This window comes from Triticum aestivum, chromosome 5D, assembly GCF_018294505.1.
Source record: "Triticum aestivum cultivar Chinese Spring chromosome 5D, IWGSC CS RefSeq v2.1, whole genome shotgun sequence".
Classification (NCBI taxonomy): Eukaryota; Viridiplantae; Streptophyta; class Magnoliopsida; order Poales; family Poaceae; genus Triticum; species Triticum aestivum.
This window is the reverse complement of record NC_057808.1, coordinates 499,067,715-499,086,010: the sequence shown is the minus strand read 5'-3', so window position 1 is coordinate 499,086,010 and position 18,296 is coordinate 499,067,715. Positions and strand designations below refer to the sequence as shown.

General features: G+C 47.1%; 1 long non-coding RNA gene and 1 pseudogene across 3 annotated transcripts; one reads left to right on the top strand and one right to left on the bottom strand.

Annotated features, from left to right (window-relative positions):
• Window positions 1-6,041: 6,041 nt before the first annotated feature.
• Window positions 6,042-12,956, bottom strand: LOC123123192 (putative B3 domain-containing protein Os08g0325100; annotated as a pseudogene).
• A 1,246-nt stretch (window positions 12,957-14,202) lies between these two features.
• Window positions 14,203-17,801, top strand: LOC123123191 (uncharacterized). Of its 3 annotated transcripts, none has more exons than XR_006460541.1 (3): window positions 14,222-14,828; window positions 14,908-15,040; window positions 15,497-17,801. It is a non-coding gene; the product is annotated as an uncharacterized lncRNA (long non-coding RNA). The 3 variants fall into 3 exon arrangements; XR_006460540.1 differs by having other exon boundaries at window positions 14,226-14,828; window positions 14,908-16,539; window positions 16,852-17,801; XR_006460539.1 differs by having other exon boundaries at window positions 14,203-14,828; window positions 14,908-17,801.
• Window positions 17,802-18,296: the final 495 nt, after the last annotated feature.

The window sequence follows — 18,296 nt, the reverse complement described above, 5'->3', positions numbered from 1 at the left end:
TGACGCTAGGGTTGTAGAGATATTAGTATGCGGTAACCCGAAAGTTGTTTGGAGTCCCGGATGTGATCCCGGACGTCACGAGGAGTTCCGGAATGGTCCGGAGGTAAAGATTTATATATGGGAAGTCTTATTTTGGTCGCCGGAAAAGTTTCGCGCATTATCGGTATTGTACCGGGAGTGCCGAAAGGGGTCCGGGGGTCCACCAAGGTGGTCCACCTGCCCCGGGGGGCCACATGGGCTGTAGGGGTGTGCGCCTTGGCCTATATGGGCCAAGGGCACCAGCCCCAAGAGGCCCATGCGCCAAGAGATAAGGGAAAGGGAGAGTCCTAAAAGGTGAAGGCACCTCTGAGGTGCCTTGGGGAGGATGGACTCCTCCCTGGCCGCACCCTTCCTTGGAGGAAGGGCCAAGGCTGCGCCCCCCTCTCCCTTGGCCCTATATATAGTGGGGGGGGGAGGGAGGGCAGCAATACCTAAGCCCTGGCGCCTCCCTCTCCCTCCCGTGACACATCTCCCTCCTCCCGCAGCGCTTGGCGAAGCCCTGTTGGAATCCCGCTACTTCTACCACCACGCCGTCGTGCTGCTGGATCTCCATTAACCTCTCCTTCCCCCTTGCTGGATCAAGAAGGAGGAGGCGTCGCTGTTCCGTACGTGTGTTGAACGCGGAGGTGCCGTTCGTTCGGCGCTAGGATCATCGGTGATTTGGATCACGACGAGTACGACTCCATCAACCCCGTTCTCTTGAACGCTTCCGCTCACGATCTACAAGGGTATGTAGATGCACTCCTCTCTCTCGTTGCTAGATGACTCCATAGATTGATCTTGGTGATGCGTAGAAAATTTTGAATTTCTGGTACGTTCCCCAACAAGCGGCACCGTTGAACGGCATCGCCGAAGCACCTCTTTCCGGGATGGAGTGAGAGGATGAAGAAGGTGGCTTCTTTGTAGCCGGAATCTTCATCCGCTTTACGCCCGCGACCTTGCCGACCTTCTCCACCGCCGGCCGGGATCGCGCTGCCGCGTTGCCGCCCGGAGCGCGGACCATCGCGGCGGGGGTAGCCGGATTCCCGGCCTGCACGACCACGTCGCCCTGCCGCTTGCGGGCAGGCGCGATGTTTGCTTGGGCGACGGCGGCGGGGCCAACATGGCCGGCGACGAGATCCGCCCGAGGGGAAGGAGCGTGCGTGACCTCGACGGTGACGGGGGACAGCAGGGGTCGTCCATGGCGGCGAGGGACGGCCGGGGAGGAAGCACTGGAGCGTGCGGAGGAGGGCAATGGTGGCGGAGGGTGGGGAGCGGGAAAGGGCGCGCGGAAATGTCCCTCCCGCCAAATCTCGCTGCGGATAGGGGTTGAGCTCGGGTCGGCCTCCCAGCCCGTGAAGATAGAGGTTGGGGGAGAAGATTTGCCGCGCCCCGTAAAAATATTTGCGGGCCGGGACGGGATGCGGGGTCTGATCGGGCAGGTTTTCCCGCCCCAACCCGCATTTTGACAGTTATTTTATGGGCCGGGGCAGGATGCTGGGTCTACTAGAGTTGCTCTAAGGAGGGGCGAGCGGGAAGGCAGGAAGTCGGTCTGCTTGGTGAGTGTGGCGGGATCGCCCTAGACTGGGCGTGTCTTGCCCTCCATCGTGGCGGACGACGGGCAGTGCGGAAGTGGACCAGCGGGCCAGCGAGTCAGCGACGTACGTCGGTGTCGGTGGCAATTGTGGCGGCGGACGAAGGAAGCAGAGGCTTGGAGTCGGCGCCCGAGCGAGGGAGACGACTCGTCAGGGAGAAGAGCGGAGGAGCAGGTAACGTCATATGGAGAGGTGGGACACATGGGCACATCTGGAAGAGGGTATGCAGCACGTGATTGAGTTTTGCAGCCTGTATTCGCGATTTTTTCTCACCAAACTACAGGGGATAAAAACAATAATCCTACACCTACGAACTACCCTACCGCCAGGGCACCTGGTGGTAGCCTGTCTAACCCTACCGCCAGGGACCCTGGCGGTAGGGTTCGGCCAGTTATTTCGCCCGAAACCCCGCGCCCCTACCCATCTCCCCACCCCCCCCCCTCCCCCGTCAGCAGTTTCATCTTTTCTTCCCCAACTCGCCCCTCTCTCCTTCTCTCATCTCCTCCACTCCCCCCTCGGAGGTAGATATTACAGGAGGTAGATTTTTTATTTATTTGAAAACATTTTACAAAAACGTGATTTCTTTTGAAAAAATGTGAACAAAATTTGAAAGTCGACACACTTAGAAAATAAATTCATGTATTCAAAAAAGTTCATAAAAATTGGAAAAGTTCATCTATTTTAAAAAATGTTCATAAAATCTGAAAAAAAAGTTCATCAATTCTGAAAGAAAGTCCATTGATTCTCAAAAAAAAGTTCACCGAATTTCACAAACAGTTCATCAATTTTGGGAAAAAAAATTCATTGATTTTCAATTTTTTAAAAAAGTTCATCATTTTCCAAAAAAAGTTTTTTACAAAAGTTCAAAAAATATGGAAAATTTAATCAATTTTGAAAAAGTTCATTCATTTTTTGAAAAAGTTCATCAATTTTGAAAAAAAAATCAGTTTAGGAAAAAAAAGAACAAAATCGTTCCAATAAAAAAGAAACAAGAAAAAAGAAACAAAAGAACAGAGAAGAAAATAAGCAAAAGTGTAGAACTGAACAAATTCATTGATTTTCAATTTTTTTAAAAAGTTCATCATTTTCCAAAAAAAGTTCATTGTTTTTTACAAAATTTCAAAAAATATGGAAAATTTCATCAATTTTGAAAAAGTTCATTCATTTTTTGAAAAAGTTCATCAATTTTGAAAAAAAAATCAGTGTAGGAAAAAAAGAACAAAATCGTTCCAATAAAAAAGAAACAAAAGAACAGAGAAGAAAATAAGCAAAAGTGTAGAACTGAACAAATTCCGTTACTGTTAGACTAGGAGGTCACAGGTTTGAAACTCACCTGCCATGAAGTTTTTTGGCGTTAAAAACTGAATAAAAAATGAAGATGGGCCAGCCCAGTGCGACGCGCTTGGAGAGAGGGGGTATGTGCCCGATTGCTTGAATAACTAAATCGGGCGCTAAAGGGGAGCTCCTAACGGGCGGCTTTAGCGCCAGTTGGAAGTTCGGGCGCCCACGCGGATGTGAACTGGGCCGGCCCAGAAAAAAGTCGGTGGATAGAGAGGTCGTTTGCGAGCTAAAACAGCCAAAAAAAGGTTCCCCAAGAGGATCGAACTCGCACCATACAGTTGCGAAAGAGAAGGGCTAACCAACTACACTTCACTACACTACTCACCAAAATTCAGGGCGAATTTTTAAAGTACATCTGTCGCCGGGCAACTTATTAGCACACATGTAAACATTTACTGTAGCACTTTTTTCAAAATTATTTGAAAACATTTGGGAAAAATGTCATGAATTACAGAAAAGTTCATTGGTTTTGGAAAAAATTTCATCGATTTTGAAAAAACATTTCACGTTTTCAAAAAAGTTCATCGACTTTGAAAAAAAGTTCACGATTTTGAAAAAAAGTTCACGAGTTTGAAAAAAGTTCATCGATTTCGAAAAAAGTTCACCGACTTTGAAAAAAAGTTCACGATTTTTGTCAATAAAGTTCATCGATTTTGAAAAAAGTTCATCAATTTCGAAAAAAGTTGATCGACTTTGAAAAAAAGTTCACGGTTTTGGAAAAAAAGTTCACGGTTTTGAAAAAAGTTCATCGGTTTTGGAAAAAGGGTTCATCGATTTGAAAAAGGTTTGTCGATTTTCAAAAGAGTTCATCGATTTTGAAAAAAGTTCATCAATTTTGAAAAAACAGTTCATCGGTTTTGAAAAATAGTTCATCAATTTTGAAAAGAGTTTATCGATCTTGAAAGAGTTCATCAACTGGGAAAAAATTTCATCGATTTTGAAAAGTGTTCGGTGATTTAAAAAAAAATGATTTTGAAAAAAGAGTTCATCGATTTTGATAAAAATTCCATTGAATTCGAAAAGTTTGATCGAATTTGCAAAAAAAAAACGCACATTTACGAAAAAAAGAAAAAGGAATAAAAAAACAGGAAAAAGAAGAAGAAGAAAATCTAGCGACCCGAAGTGAAAGTAAAAGAAGGGAAAGAGGATTACAGACACCAAAGTGGTTCGCTGCCAATTGGTAAGATCGATGCATTCTCAGACGAGACGTCTCAGGTTCGAACCATCGCAGCCATCTTTTTTTGATTTGATGCAGTTTTAACAGAAAAAAAAAGTAGAAATGGGCCGACCCAGCCCGGCGCGGGGGGTATGCGCCCGTTTGAGCACAGCGAAGAAACGGGCGCAACGGGCGCTGTTTAGGATTTGCCCGCTAAAGGTGCCAAATAGCAATGCTCGCCTCAAGCGATCGATGAAGTGGGCCGACCCAACAAGGTGTACCAATCGGTTTTGGGAAGCCTATAGGATCGGTTCCTGAAACCTACAACCCGGTTTTGGCAGGTTTTGGGAAGGTTCTATGTTGTTGTTGTTTTTCCTTTTTGTGTTTTTCTCTATCGGTTTTTCTTTGTTTTTTAATTTTTTTGTTTTCTTTTTCCTGCTAGTTTATTTCCTTTTCTGATTTCTGAAATACATGTAGACTATTTTTAATACACGTTGTACATCTTTCATATACGGATTGAAAAAATTTAGATACATGTGGAACATTTTTTAATAAATGTTGGACAACTGTAAAATGCACCTTGAACATCATTTTCAAAATACACAGTGAATATTTGGGCTGGATATGAGGGACGCCGAAAAGTCCGGGCGTTTGAGGCCGGTTTGAGGCGTCCGGGTCAGTCAAGTCTTTGTGACCGGTTCGTCCGCCCAGAAATTTGATACGGGTTTGGGACGTCTGGCTGTAGATGCTCTTACGGATGATGAGACTCAACATTTTGATAGACTTGGAGGGAATACCATATGGATTTGAAGTAAGGTGATAACATAACGAAGTAATAACACAATGATCGAAGAGCGGAAGTTGAGTGGCTCGTGATAGATTCATTTATTGACCCGTGGTAACGCACGGACGTTCTACTAGTATAATAATTTATACCTAATAATAAAGGAGTTATTACTTCTGGCAGTACGTCATCGATATTGCCCCAAAATTGCAACATATTACCCACTGACGCCACCTATAAGTTCTTTTAGGTGTACCTATAACTAATAAAAAAACATTCACACAGGGGAATCCTGGCTGGGCCGGCCAATGTAGTAGGAACCTTCTATACTGCGCTCTGCACGTTGGGAGAAGACACAACGCGCCTATTTGGGCCGGCCATGTCCGGGCGGCCAATTTTTTTAAATTTCATTGTTTATTTTTCATTTTCCCTTTTCTGTCTTCCTTTTTTCCACTTTAAATAATTTAGGACTTCAAAAATGTTCCAATTTTTTTTTAAATGTGATTTTTGAAATAAAATGTTCAATAATTCATAAATGCTCGGGATTTCTAATTTTTTCATATATTCCACCAATTTCAAAAAAATGTTCGTCGATTCTAGAAATGTTTGCCTACTCAAGAAAAATGTTTTAGAAAATGTTCCTAATTTTAATTTTTTGCAAATAGTATAAAATGTTCATGAATTCAAAAATGTTCAGGATTTTAGAAAATATTTGAAATCTGTAAAAATGTTCAAGAATTTTCAAAATATGTTCACAAGTTTTAGAAAATGTCCATGATTTTCAAAAAATATTCACGATATCATGAAAATGAGAGTGATGGTGCATCTCAGTGATGTAGCAAAATGCGGTCATGGCCTTTGGAGATTATGATTTTTTTTCTTCCATTGCAATGCATGAACCGTTTTGCTGGTATAATTAAAATCCATATTATTATTTTTTTCTCCCATTGCAATGGAAGGCCGTTTTGCCAGTATAATTAAAGTCCATAAGACCATAACCCAACGACCAGCCATGGTACGACCATCGATGCAAAAAAAAAACATGGTACGACCACAGAAAAAACTGACCCATGGATGAAAAGCGGCGCGGCAAGGCACGCGGCAACTTCTAGTCCTTGAAAGACAGAGCAGTAAACTTCACTGGCAATTCAGTAATTAACACAAAAGCACTATCATATCACCATCAATAGCGATTCACGAATCAGCAGTACCACAAACATGAAAGCATTACCAGTCTTACCTCCGTCAGGGAATACGGTAACATGACATCTCGATCACTTGGCGTCCATTTTTTCCCCAAAGGGCCACGAAGGATTGGATTCCAGTATCACCACGATAATGAAATAACCCACGACCTCAAAAGCACCATCCAGGGGCGCAAAAGGAAACTAGAACACAGCTAAAACTACAGCTAGAGGAGTTCCAGGCCGCGTGCGCGGCTAGCCTGTGAAGAAAACGAACAAATTAAGGAGCAGGATGGAGCACCAGAATTTCAAGTTTCTAAAACGCAACCGAGGCCTTATGATCGACACAACCGCTCGTTTTCCCCAGAGCGGAAAAACAGCAGCTACGCTTGGTTCAGACACCAGGCTTTTTTCCTTGGGCGATCAGGCACCGTCTTCAGTTTTGAAAACAACATCATCTTCCATAGCTTCAGTTTTAGTTGTGCGAAGGAACCTTGAGTCGGGATCACGCGCTCCATCCACATCATGAGCCCCTCTCCGGAACACCGCTTCCCGGTCAGCGTCATTCTGGAGACCTGCCCGATAATTGGCAACGTTTTCACTGATGATATAGACCTTCATGGTTCTCTCATTGCTCAACAGTTTAAAGAGGCAGATATCACCCATCTTCAGCTTGTTGTCTTTTACAAACTGTTTCCATCCAATAGTGAGCTTTTTCCCGCCATTGTATTCACAATACCGTGCCTCCCACTTCCGGCCCTGCCGCTGAAGACACATGTGTGGCTCCTCTGTGAGATATTTCTTAGCGTAGTGTCTAGGAAAAGTCTGTTTACAGTGAACAAAAGAGTTAGTAGATAATGCAAGAAAACACTGTGAAAATAACATGTTAAATTGCTTCCTAAATTTGTATGATACTAGGAAACTGCCTATATTTAAATTCAAAGATGACTGGTTATGAATTTACATTATCAGATAGTGTTTTCATTAATATTCCATAAGCTGCACTTTACAGTTTACTCAGGCACCTACATGATCGGTGCAGAACACACATTAAAAAAATGGAACTAACCAGATAGAATTCTACAACAACGTTGCACTTGCTCATCACAGCAACGAAGATGGGGATCTCTGAGTATATGGATTGGACCATCTGCTTCACCATTTCCTTCTGAGTTGAAGTTAGTTTGGTCTTGTGGCTGATAAAGTAACCATCCTTCAACTGCTCCTTCTGATTTGAAGATAGCCTGGCCTTCTTCTTCCTGACTTTGAAATCGGAACCAGGCACTTCACGTACCCCACATTCTACTTCATAGTAGACAGGATCTCCTGTGCAAAGAAAACAGAAAAACTAAGTATAAGCAATACAAATATGAGAATGATTTGCAAGGGTAAATACTTATCACGATGTTGTTGTCTTGACACGCGGGACTGAGACCTGATGACTCGTGGGAGGAAACACTTAAAACGGTGTTGTTGTCTTCCCATGACTTGTCCATTTCCATTTGGAGGCGTGGTGACTCCATTCGCATCCCTTTCCCTATGCTAAATGGCTGCGTTTCTATGGTCTGAGGACGAAAATGAGAACCTTTCACAGTATCAGTAGCACTTGTTCGCTTTTCTTGCACAGGAGGCGGAGAAGGATCCACAAAAACTGATGATACCTTCTCACAGCCAAGTTCATCAAAGATTATGACATTAAACCGAGAGTTCCCAATGTATCTGAATACTATGGTGTCACCCATCTCTAGACCAAACGCCCAACAAATTTCCCCCATCCCACTGTAAGGACAAGATTTCCATTGTTCTTGGCAACTCCAATTACGTAACTGCGGCAGTTTTGTGTTTCAAGTATCATCTCTCTTGGGAATTCGCCCTTGAAACGCTGAAGAAATTCTTCTGGGATGATCTGGATAGAAACAATCAATATTTTTGTGTGAGAAATGGACCGTAAACAGGATAAAAAAGATACTTTCTATAATCAAAGCAAATTTGTCTGTTCAATACATCTGATATACCAAGGGAAATAAAGAAGACTAGTATCATAGTAACAATGTGAATGCCAAAAGCATATATTTACTTTCAACTATGAGGACACTTTTTGTGAATAAACATCACTAAATGTGCTACCACGCTGGATTCAATCCAGGCATCACATTAACATGAGACATGACCAAAAGTTGCAAAGACTACATATAGTTTGTGTATGTCTCTAAAGCAATATATATCTCCATATAATTTAAATTAGAAAGTACAAAAATCATTGGTATACAGAAAAACAACAAAGTAACTGATAAAAGGGTGTTACTGTTATGGCCGGTTTAGCTAGGCCCACAGGGCAATCTTAGCCCACAAGTTATCTTAGGTTAATTCTTATGCAAGTTATCTAGGCTATAAATATAGGCTGTAAGACTCTTTTGGAATTAAGCAATAAAGATATTTCCTATCCCTATTGCCCGGCTCCCAGAGGAGCCGGAACCCTAGCCGCCGCCAGCCCTAACCGCCGCCGCCCTCCTCTTCCCTCGCGACGGCGCCGACGCGCCGGAGCGCGCGCCCTCGCCCCCAACCTCCGCTGTTCTGCCCTTATAACCTAAGGAGTAGAGCCGGTAGGAACCCTAGTCCTACCAATTTGGTAATCAGAGACCAAGTTCAGATCATGTCGCAGCCACCACCATCGCCGACGCTGTCCAGCGGCTCCACCGCTCCGATGACGACGGCGCCGCCCCTCACCGCGCTGATGACGACGGCGCCGCCCCTCACCGCGCCGATGACGTCCGCCGCCGGGACAACCGCGCTGGCGGGCCACGTCTCCACCGGGGCCCCGCCCGCGCCGCCCTCCCCGGTCCCCTCCGCGCCACCGCCGTCCGCCGTCTTCACACCGGAGCAGGTCACGGCCACCCTGCGGGATCTCGTGACCGCCGTCCAGAGCCTCCACCTGCAGCAGCAGCAGTACGCGGCCGGGCCCTACATGCCCCTGCCGACGGCGCCCGTTGCCGCCTACGGCCACACGCTGTGGCCGCTCCAGGGCGTTTCTCCGTACGGCGCTCCCCTGATGCTGCCGTTCCAGGCGGCCCTCCGGCTGCCGCGGCGCCCCTCTGGCCTTTCGCGCCGACGCCATCAGCGCCCCCCTGGCCGCTACAGCAGATGCCGCAGGCGGCGGCCACCGGACCGCCGCAGCCGTTCTCCGCGCCCTCACCGTCCTTGATCAGCTCGGGGACAACCGCGCCGACTTGCACCGGGCTGCCGCTGCTACCGTCCCAGGCGGGACACTCCGGCGGGACCACGCCGGCCGCGGCCCCTCTGTGGTACTTGCAGCCACCGTCCCCCGCGGCCACCGACGCCACCGCCCACCCCCCGCCGCTACAACCACCGGCGCCACCCCTGCCTAGCTCGGGGGCACCCTCGCCGACCGGCCTCCCGATTCATCAGGTTCGGTTCCCGCCCTCCCCGTCGCCACTTCCAGCGTGGGCGGCTAGGTCTTCGCCATCGCCGGTCTACACCAAGGCCCCCGAACAGCCGACTCCGTTTCCGCAGTTCGGGGGGGCCCTACCCGGAGTACTCCGACCAAGCGCCACCCTCCTCGCTGCTCTGCACCTCCGAGCCAGCTCGACACGGCGTTCCCTCCCAGGCACCGCCGCGGTTCGCCAAGATCGACTTCGCCACTTATGACGGCACGGAGGACCCCCTCAACTGGCTCAACCAGTGCGACCAGTTCTTTCGCGGGCAGCGCACACTCGCTTCGGAGCGGACCTGGCTTGCCTCTTATCACCTCCGCGGCGCGGCACAGACGTGGTACTACGCTCTCGAGCAGGACGAGGCTGCCATGCCTTTTTGGGAGCGCTTCCGCGAGCTCTGCCTCCTCCGCTTTGGGCCCCCAGTTCACGGGAGCCGCCTGTCGAAGCTCGGCCGCCTTCCCTTCACCTCTACGGTGCAGGACTTCGCCGACCGCTTCCAGGCCTTGGTGTGCCATGCGTCGGGCGTAACGGCGCAGCAGCGCGCCGACCTCTTTGTCGGTGGACTTCCGGATCACATCCGCGTGGACGTGGAGCTTCGGGGACCCCAGGATCTCCAGTCGGCCATGTACTACGCCCGCGCATTCGAGCGCCGCGCGGTGGCCATCCAGCAGGAATCACCGTCCCGGACCGCTGGGTCGCTCCCGGGCCGGATTCCGCGCAAGGTCGGCCTACGCAGGCTTCTGTGGCACCCTCGCCGCGACCGCGGCGCGCCCGTTCCGCCGGCTCACCTCAGCCGAGATACTCGAGCGTCGCCGCCAAGGGTTGTGCTTCAACTGCGACGAGCCCTACACGCCCGGCCACGCCTGCCCGCGACTCTTCTACCTGGAGGTTGCAGACTACATTCCGGAGGACGCCATCGCCGCCGACCTGGCCGCCCCAGCTGTCGAGAAGGTGTTTGACGCTGGTTGATCGCCTCGAGGAGTTCCGCAAGCGCTTCCCCACCTTACAGCTCGAGGACGAGCTGTTTGTGCAGGCGGGGAGAAGTGTTATGGCCGGTTTAGCTAGGCCCACAGGGCAATCTTAGCCCACAAGTTATCTTAGGTTAATTCTTATGCAAGTTATCTAGGTTATAAATATAGGCTGTAAGACTCTTTTTGGAATTAAGCAATAAAGATATTTCCTATCCCTATTGCCCGGCTCCCAGAGGAGCCGGAACCCTAGCCGCCGCCAGCCCTAACCGCCGCCGCCCTCCTCTTCCCCCGCGACGGCGCCGACGCGCCGGAGCGCGCCCCCTCGCCCCCAACCTCCGCTATTCTGCCCTTATAACCTAAGGAGTAGAGCCGGTAGGAACCCTAGTCCTACCAGTTACTGTATTTGAATATAAATTTACCATCTCATGTTGAAAAACGCCCATCATATGCACCAAGAAATATTTCTTCTCATCATCCAAGTTTGCGTAGTGATATTCAGTCCGGCTCTTGCATCTTTCCCAAGGCACATCCATCTTTTTAGAAGACCTGCCGTGCAAAATCTATTTCAAGTGAAATTTGGTACCAGGAAATGAAGCAGTGAATAATAAAGTTTAATATTTAACCCGATTTCATGTGCCTCGTTGCGCGTGTCTTGGACCCGATGCAAAAAAGGATCGACAACAACCGATAATGCTTTTTCACGACCAAGCTTGTCAAAGATCATGACATTAAACTGAGAGGTCCCTTTGTATCTGAACATTAAGGAATCACCAATCTGTAGATCATAGTTTTCGATGAATTGCCGCCAACCCACTGTAAGGACAAGCTTTTCTTGGTTCTTGGAAACCACAATAGTGTGACTGTAACCATTTCGGGTTTCCAGCTTGATCTCTCCTGGGATCTCACCTTTCAAACGCCGCACAACTTCTTCTGGGATTATCTGCAGAAAGAAAAATCTTGATATCAATATATACCTTATAACAAAATCTGCTGAAAAATAGATTTTTTGGATGGAAAGTCTATGCGCAAAATCCAAATGACACTAGTTATAATCGAGGCATTTCATCTTTGCCTTTCTCTTACCTGACCGGTATCTTAATCTTAGAAAAAACAAGGGTAATGACTCTGGATCTTACTTGTAATTGCCCCAAAAAACAATGTGGAAATTCGTGTAAACTAACTGAATAGTCTGCCCGTCAAAGGAATTGGCTGCAAGGCAGAATCTGAAGTACTAGTAGATAAGTAGAAACATCATTGGTCTTAAAAAACACATAGGTAAGAGGGTTACCATCGAATCTTCGAAATCACCCAACATAAGCACCAAGAAATGCTTCTTTTCATCATCCAAATGCTTGTAGTATTGCTCATCCGGCAGCTTGCAGCTTCCAAAAGACATGCCCATCCGTTTAGCAGCCCCTCTGCAGGGTAAAATTAATTTGCAGTGATAGGTGGTAAGAGAACATCAAGTCATGAACAATTAGAGTTGCGGTTGAGCCAATTTCATGTACTCTGGCCTCTGCTAACACAATATTAAAAAAATGATTCTGTGGCCTAAATATATCCCACGTCTAGTGACTAAATAAGCCTACTTTTGGATGAGTTGGCTGGAGCATGAATGAATTCAATAAAGGCGAAGACAAAACATGGTGACCCAATCCCACATCAACGCCGAAAGCACCGACGCAGGATCTTATTGGCGAGACCACCGAAGCCACCACAAACCAACGCATAAGCATTGTGGTTTGACAACTCCCCCCCACAACCCAACGGATTGGGATCTGTAGACAATAATATTTACGCGCTATGCTATGCGGCGACGCTAGAACCAGCGTCACCGCAACATGGAAGGGCCAGATCCACCGTGCCGACGCATCCATTGCCTGAACAAACGACATGAGGACACTAAAACCTGAACAACTAGACAGAGGCCACACGAGGACACTAAGATTCATGGTCTCCTCCGCCTCCTGTCGAAAACAGGCCACGGAGGCCAGGGCGACCGACTGGATCCGCCAGCGAGGAGGAGATCTGTGTGGTGGCTAGGGTTTGTTTAGGGAGATGTTTATTCTTTTTTATTTTTAGTTTAAAATTAAATAAAGGAACTTCGATTCAAGCCACAACTAATCGATGAGAAGAGGATTCGCGATGGATTGAATGAATGAATGAACAAGAGAAAAAAGGGAAGATTTCTCCAGGAAGAACCTCACGCCGCCTCCTATCGTTTTCCCCATGGCCCATGGGGCCTCCCCGCTGCCAACTGACGGCTCGAGGTGGTGACCTGCAAAAAAACCCGATTCTCCGGCATCAAGCACCCCGCCGGCGGCCGATTCTCCGGCGTGTCGGGGCGCTCCCTCGAACCCATCGAGAGGGCGTGCAGTGCAGACACGGCGGGGCCACCATGGCCGTCGCGCTGGCCACCGGCATGCATCACAACGTCGCCGTCACCCTCCCCCATCTCTCCACGCACAAACAGTTGAACACGTTACTAATAAAGGGGAACACGATGTCGAGTTACTACTACTCCTATTTAGCACTAGCAGAGGAACAGGAGAAAGAGGATTTTCTGAAAGAATGACCCCTCATCCCCATCCCCAATCCCCGTCCCCATCAACAACTGAATCGAAAGAAGGCATCCCGGATAGTGATTCTGGGACAGGGAATACGATGCTTAGATTTTCTCTCGCGATTCTTACCTTGTTTATCCTGCCGCCTTTCTTCTCCTCCTCGCTGCCTTCCGCTGGCCTCTGCTAGTAGACTAGTAGTAGTAGTATGTGGACGACGCTGAGCGGACGGAGCTCCTCCAGCTCCAGCAGTACTGGTCCTCGGCATTCATGTAACAAGAAAAAGAGACCACAGCATTTGCTGTTTCAATGTCTTCACAACCACCGAGGCCCCCACGTAAGCTGTATATTAACTCACCATGTGCAATGTCTAGACAGCTCCTGTCTATAGCCCCTGTCCATGTCAGATATAGACTGTGCTACAAACACCTTTTACAATGCATTGTCTATTTAGCTGTCCATATAGGCTCTAAAAGCAAGTATAATAGGGTGATGTAGGCGGGCTGTAAAACATTAAATATTATATTTTTTTTAGTTGGAAGAGAGAGAAAAGGATAGAGAAGAGAAGCGGGCTACTAGTTAACAGCAGGCTGCAGCACGTGCTCCTAGGCACTTCGTAAGAGAGCAAGGTGGCCATGTATCAACAAAGTAATACATATTTATATATAGCTATTGTACTTACCAGCAGCTGGCTATATATGACGTGGCAACATCATATAGCCAACAGCTGGCTATATTATTAACCATGCTCTAAAATCATGGGTTCGTTTGACTAATCCTAGAAGGGAAAACTGCCGATGCAGACACCCCTTCGTACAACGGGGCGAAGGTCGTCGTTAAGCACCGATTCTTATGTGATTAGACGATCGATAATTTTACAGACAGACGCTTTCTCTCTCATCTTTTTCCCACCACGCAATCAAATATCCTACATGGGCTTTCTTGCAGATGGCTGAGTCAACCTCACTGTACATGCCCGGGCATGTACAATTGTTTAGACAAGGGTTGTCTGTAATACTTTGCCATATCATATCTTCTCTACTATTAAAGAAGAATCGAACGTCGTGATGGTTCGACCACCTCCTCACATCCCTTTGTTCTACCAGCGTCCCATTCCCACTTTCCCGATTAAAAGAAAAAGGAAAACAACCTCGGTAAAAAAAAACCCACGACCAGGCACCCACGTCCCCAACTCTCCTCACCAAACCACCCCATCGCTCCTCCCATCCCATCTCGCCCGAGAAAAATCCCCCACCGCCGTAGCAGCCGTTCTCCATTGCGCTACTGGCCGACGGCCGCTCACAGGATTTCCCTCCTAGATCAACTCGGTCTTCCTCCTCCACGCGCGCGCTGCTCCCACGGCCGTGGGCCGACTCATCCTCTTCGCTCCCGCGCCGGGGCAGCGCTCATGCGGGCGTTCATGGATCTGCAAGTCTCACCTCCTTCCTACCGCTCAAGCGCCGCCCATGGATAGACGATGGCTTCAGCCGCGTCAACGGGGTCGAGGAGTCCCTTGACTTAAACCTCGCCCTCCCTGCGTCGACGGCCTCGCCTGTCTCGATGGGGTTGGTTACTCGATCTCCATCACCCGTCTCATCTCCGGCGAGTACGGTATGGGTGTCGACGCCGCGTCGGACAAGAACAGCGCGTGCTCATCGCTAGCTCGTCTGAATTTTTTGGTCGACGTCGTCCTGCCGCCGCTCTCGGCGTGGGCGCTGCTCTCTGTGCCGGCGCCCACACCGCACTCTGCATGTTCTTTAACAAAGGTAAGGACGAACACCGACGTCACCTCTCGCCATGTCCCGTCCGGTAACAAACACCCTATCCTCCCACTCCATTCTGCAGGCTCTTTAATGAGCGAAACCAATCGAACACACAAACTACGTGGGTAACGAACCTTACATATTTCTCCGACGATGATGCTAGCAAGCTCCATTGACCTTGACTGGAAGTCCGGAACCATCCCTCCAGCAGCAAGGTTCGCATCCCCCCTCTCGCTCTATCTTTCCTGTTTCTTTTATTCATCCTTGTCTGAAGTGACCTGCTGTTCTTGTTAAGTAGTAGTATATGCTAGGCATGAGCTTCTTGGTCCTGAAGAACAATGAAAGTTTTACTATAAATTTTGATCTGTGTGGATCCTACGAATTACTTTGATGGAAGCACAAGGATTAATCTCATCTTATTGAACTCAATGTTGAGACATATGTACCTGTATAGGTTTTATGTTTTATACTTTTGACTTCTATACTTTACTGTATTAAAGAAATAGAAATGTTCAGGAGAAGATGCAGTGCTGCAAATAACTCATCATTCTCATAGTAGCTAGCAAATCATTTTATATTACTATGAGTTATTCTACTCTTCCTGTGTAATATTACTATTTTTCGGATAGTCGTAGTATTTATGCATGTTCAGTTTTAATAGAATTCTTCAGGTTTGCATGCCGAGATGTCTTCAGCAAAGGAGAGATGTATCGGTGGTAGATTGTTGGCTGGTAATATCTATCTAATACTACTGAAGATAAATGTTCTTGATCAGCCACTTGGACAAGAGATCTGATAATGCTACTTCAGAACTTTACTTGGCCTATAATCCGTGACATTCTGATGGTTGCATAGATTAGAGAAAAAAATGGACAATGTATTGTTTCTTTTCTTGCCATCTTAGTGTTAAATAATTTTACCCTGTACCTTAGTATCCATGGATAACATTTTTGTATAGCAAAGGTGATAGCTAGATCATAAAATTTGCTGATCTGCATGCCTAATTTGAAAGTACAATCTGTACTCATAACAAGACTTTTATCGCTCAATATGTCAGTTCAGATGCTTAGGTTCTTGCACTTCCCATTACGATGAGACGTACTTCCCGTTGTGTTATCCTGCTAATGAATGTATCCAATTTATAGTGTAGTGGCTAATTTCATGCACTAAGTAGGTGTTATAGAATTTTGTCTTTTCTTTAATGGTGTATCTGTAGTTCTGCACAACACACCTTCTTGCTGAATTACATCAACATAACCTGTTACACTAAAATTAACAAAGCTCCTATGCAAAATTTACTTATGTGACAATTTGCACATTCTACCACTCGATCGGCTGCTTAACTCGTCCCTAAATTGCACATCGCTTAATTACATTATTTATCGCAGACCTTTTACTTGGTGTATGTTAAATATCAGTTTGCTTTAGTGATACTTGGTTGCTCAAGGGTAGTAGCATTACAAGGTATGAGAAGTAAACATGCAGCGTAAAACACAAAGCAAACACGAAGCTCTCGCATCATACCTCAAACTGATTTCCTACAGATTTTCCTGCAGAACTACTACATGGGAGTCTTAAAATAAATAGAGTACTATTTCTTGTTATGTATATGCTATATGGTTGCAGTACGATGGACCCTTGGTAAATATATTTCTTTCAGGTTCTGGACGAGGCCAACCAATTAAGAAAAACCTTCTGACTGATAGAGATGCAGGTTTGTCACATTTCATAAAACCAAACATAATTTCCTTGTTACATCCTCTGTTCTACTGCTTTTGACTACCTGATGCGTGCACTTCCTTTTGGAAGGCTGATAGGATTAGTAATGTTTGAACGTGGCCTGACCCTCCATTCATTTGTGATTTGGCTTGTAATGGCTTTCTAATTGCAACGGGAGCTGGGCAATACATGCCTTTACATATTACGAAAAAAGCATCACATTTAATACAGAGCATGCGAAGTTGTCTTGCCAATCAATAGCATGTTAGTAAAGTACTGAATGCTTCCTCTTTTTTTCTACAAAAAGCCGGGACAAGTTGTATGCCCATATTGCAATTTCTGTGTGAAGCCTTCTAGATGCCGGGAGCTGGACCTGGACGATTGCATCGGCAAGGATGAGAAGCAGATCATGCGCCACCGCAAGGACATGTGCACCGGCTCCTGTGCCAGGTACGGGGTCGACAACAGCCACCGCAATCCCAAGGTCACACTACGTGCAGACTGCTCTAAGGATATGGTTGTATAATGCAATTTTTGTCATGTTGCTCTATCTACGTAGTGACAAGTGTAGTACTCCCTTTCATAGTTCATGTGCAGTATGGAGTATGTTTTATCACACATGGTCATGTGCACTATGCAATTTCCCTTTGATGACTAACAATTGGAACGAAATGTTGGAAGTAGTGCAAACATGTAAAAGAAAGTTATGGGCACAAACTGCTGGTTGGGGTGCGGGAGCAAACTTCACGATGGCCTAGATGGTTGTGCGAGGTGGATGAGGTTGAGACGCAAGGTGGAGGCGACCTCGGCTGTATTGTGACGGACAGAACCCTCTTCACATGTGATGACATAGATGGTACCAACCAGTGTGACCCCTTCAAAGATAGGGATGGTGGGAGAGGTCGCGGCCTTCGCATCAAAGACTAAACCGACGTCCGTGGAGGACAGTGCGCGTGGAGAAGATGCAGGGCACCCAAGTGAAGATGGTGGCAGATGCAACTGCCCGTGCATGTGGTGGCTGCGACGGCCTTGGCCAGCGGGGCATCGCCGGAGTCATGGAAAGAATAAAGGGAAAGTGGGATAGGACGTACATCATGGAGGCGAGGCGGGGGAGGGCATGGTCGTAGTGGTGGTGTGCGCGCATAGTGGAGTTTGTGGGTATGCTAATTACTTCTTATTTTGAAAGGGATACGCTAATTACTTGTACAATAATATTATTGTTTGAGGATTCTTATATAAGAAAAAATTAAAAAACAATACCCTTAGAATTCATAGTGTGGGCATGAAAGGTTTGGAGGTTTTAATCCGGATAAGCCATTCACACTGACAATGAGCTAGGACCGGGGAGGCATAGATAATGGGTGGAGAAGAAGAAGAGTGATATAACAGTAGTAAAATCGACAATACTGCTTAATGTGCATGAGTATCCTAGAGATATATGTTTGCCACGATTTAACAACTACCTATTCATAGCTTTGTTGCAACACGTGGGCAATTAACTAAGGATAGCGAGCAACAATTCACTAGGGGGAAGCGCGCCATGAAGCGATTGGATCGATCGCCCATCCATACTGTTTTCCTTTGAGGAAATGTTGGATCTATCAGAATTGTAGGGAAGGAGCGGATGGTAAATGCTACAAGCCATCCGAAGTTACGGACGATGGGAATGACTATAGCAGAGCTCAAAGAAAATACATGCGGGTTTCGAGTATTTTGACAATGTAGCATAGCGGCGATGTAATGGTTGAAGAG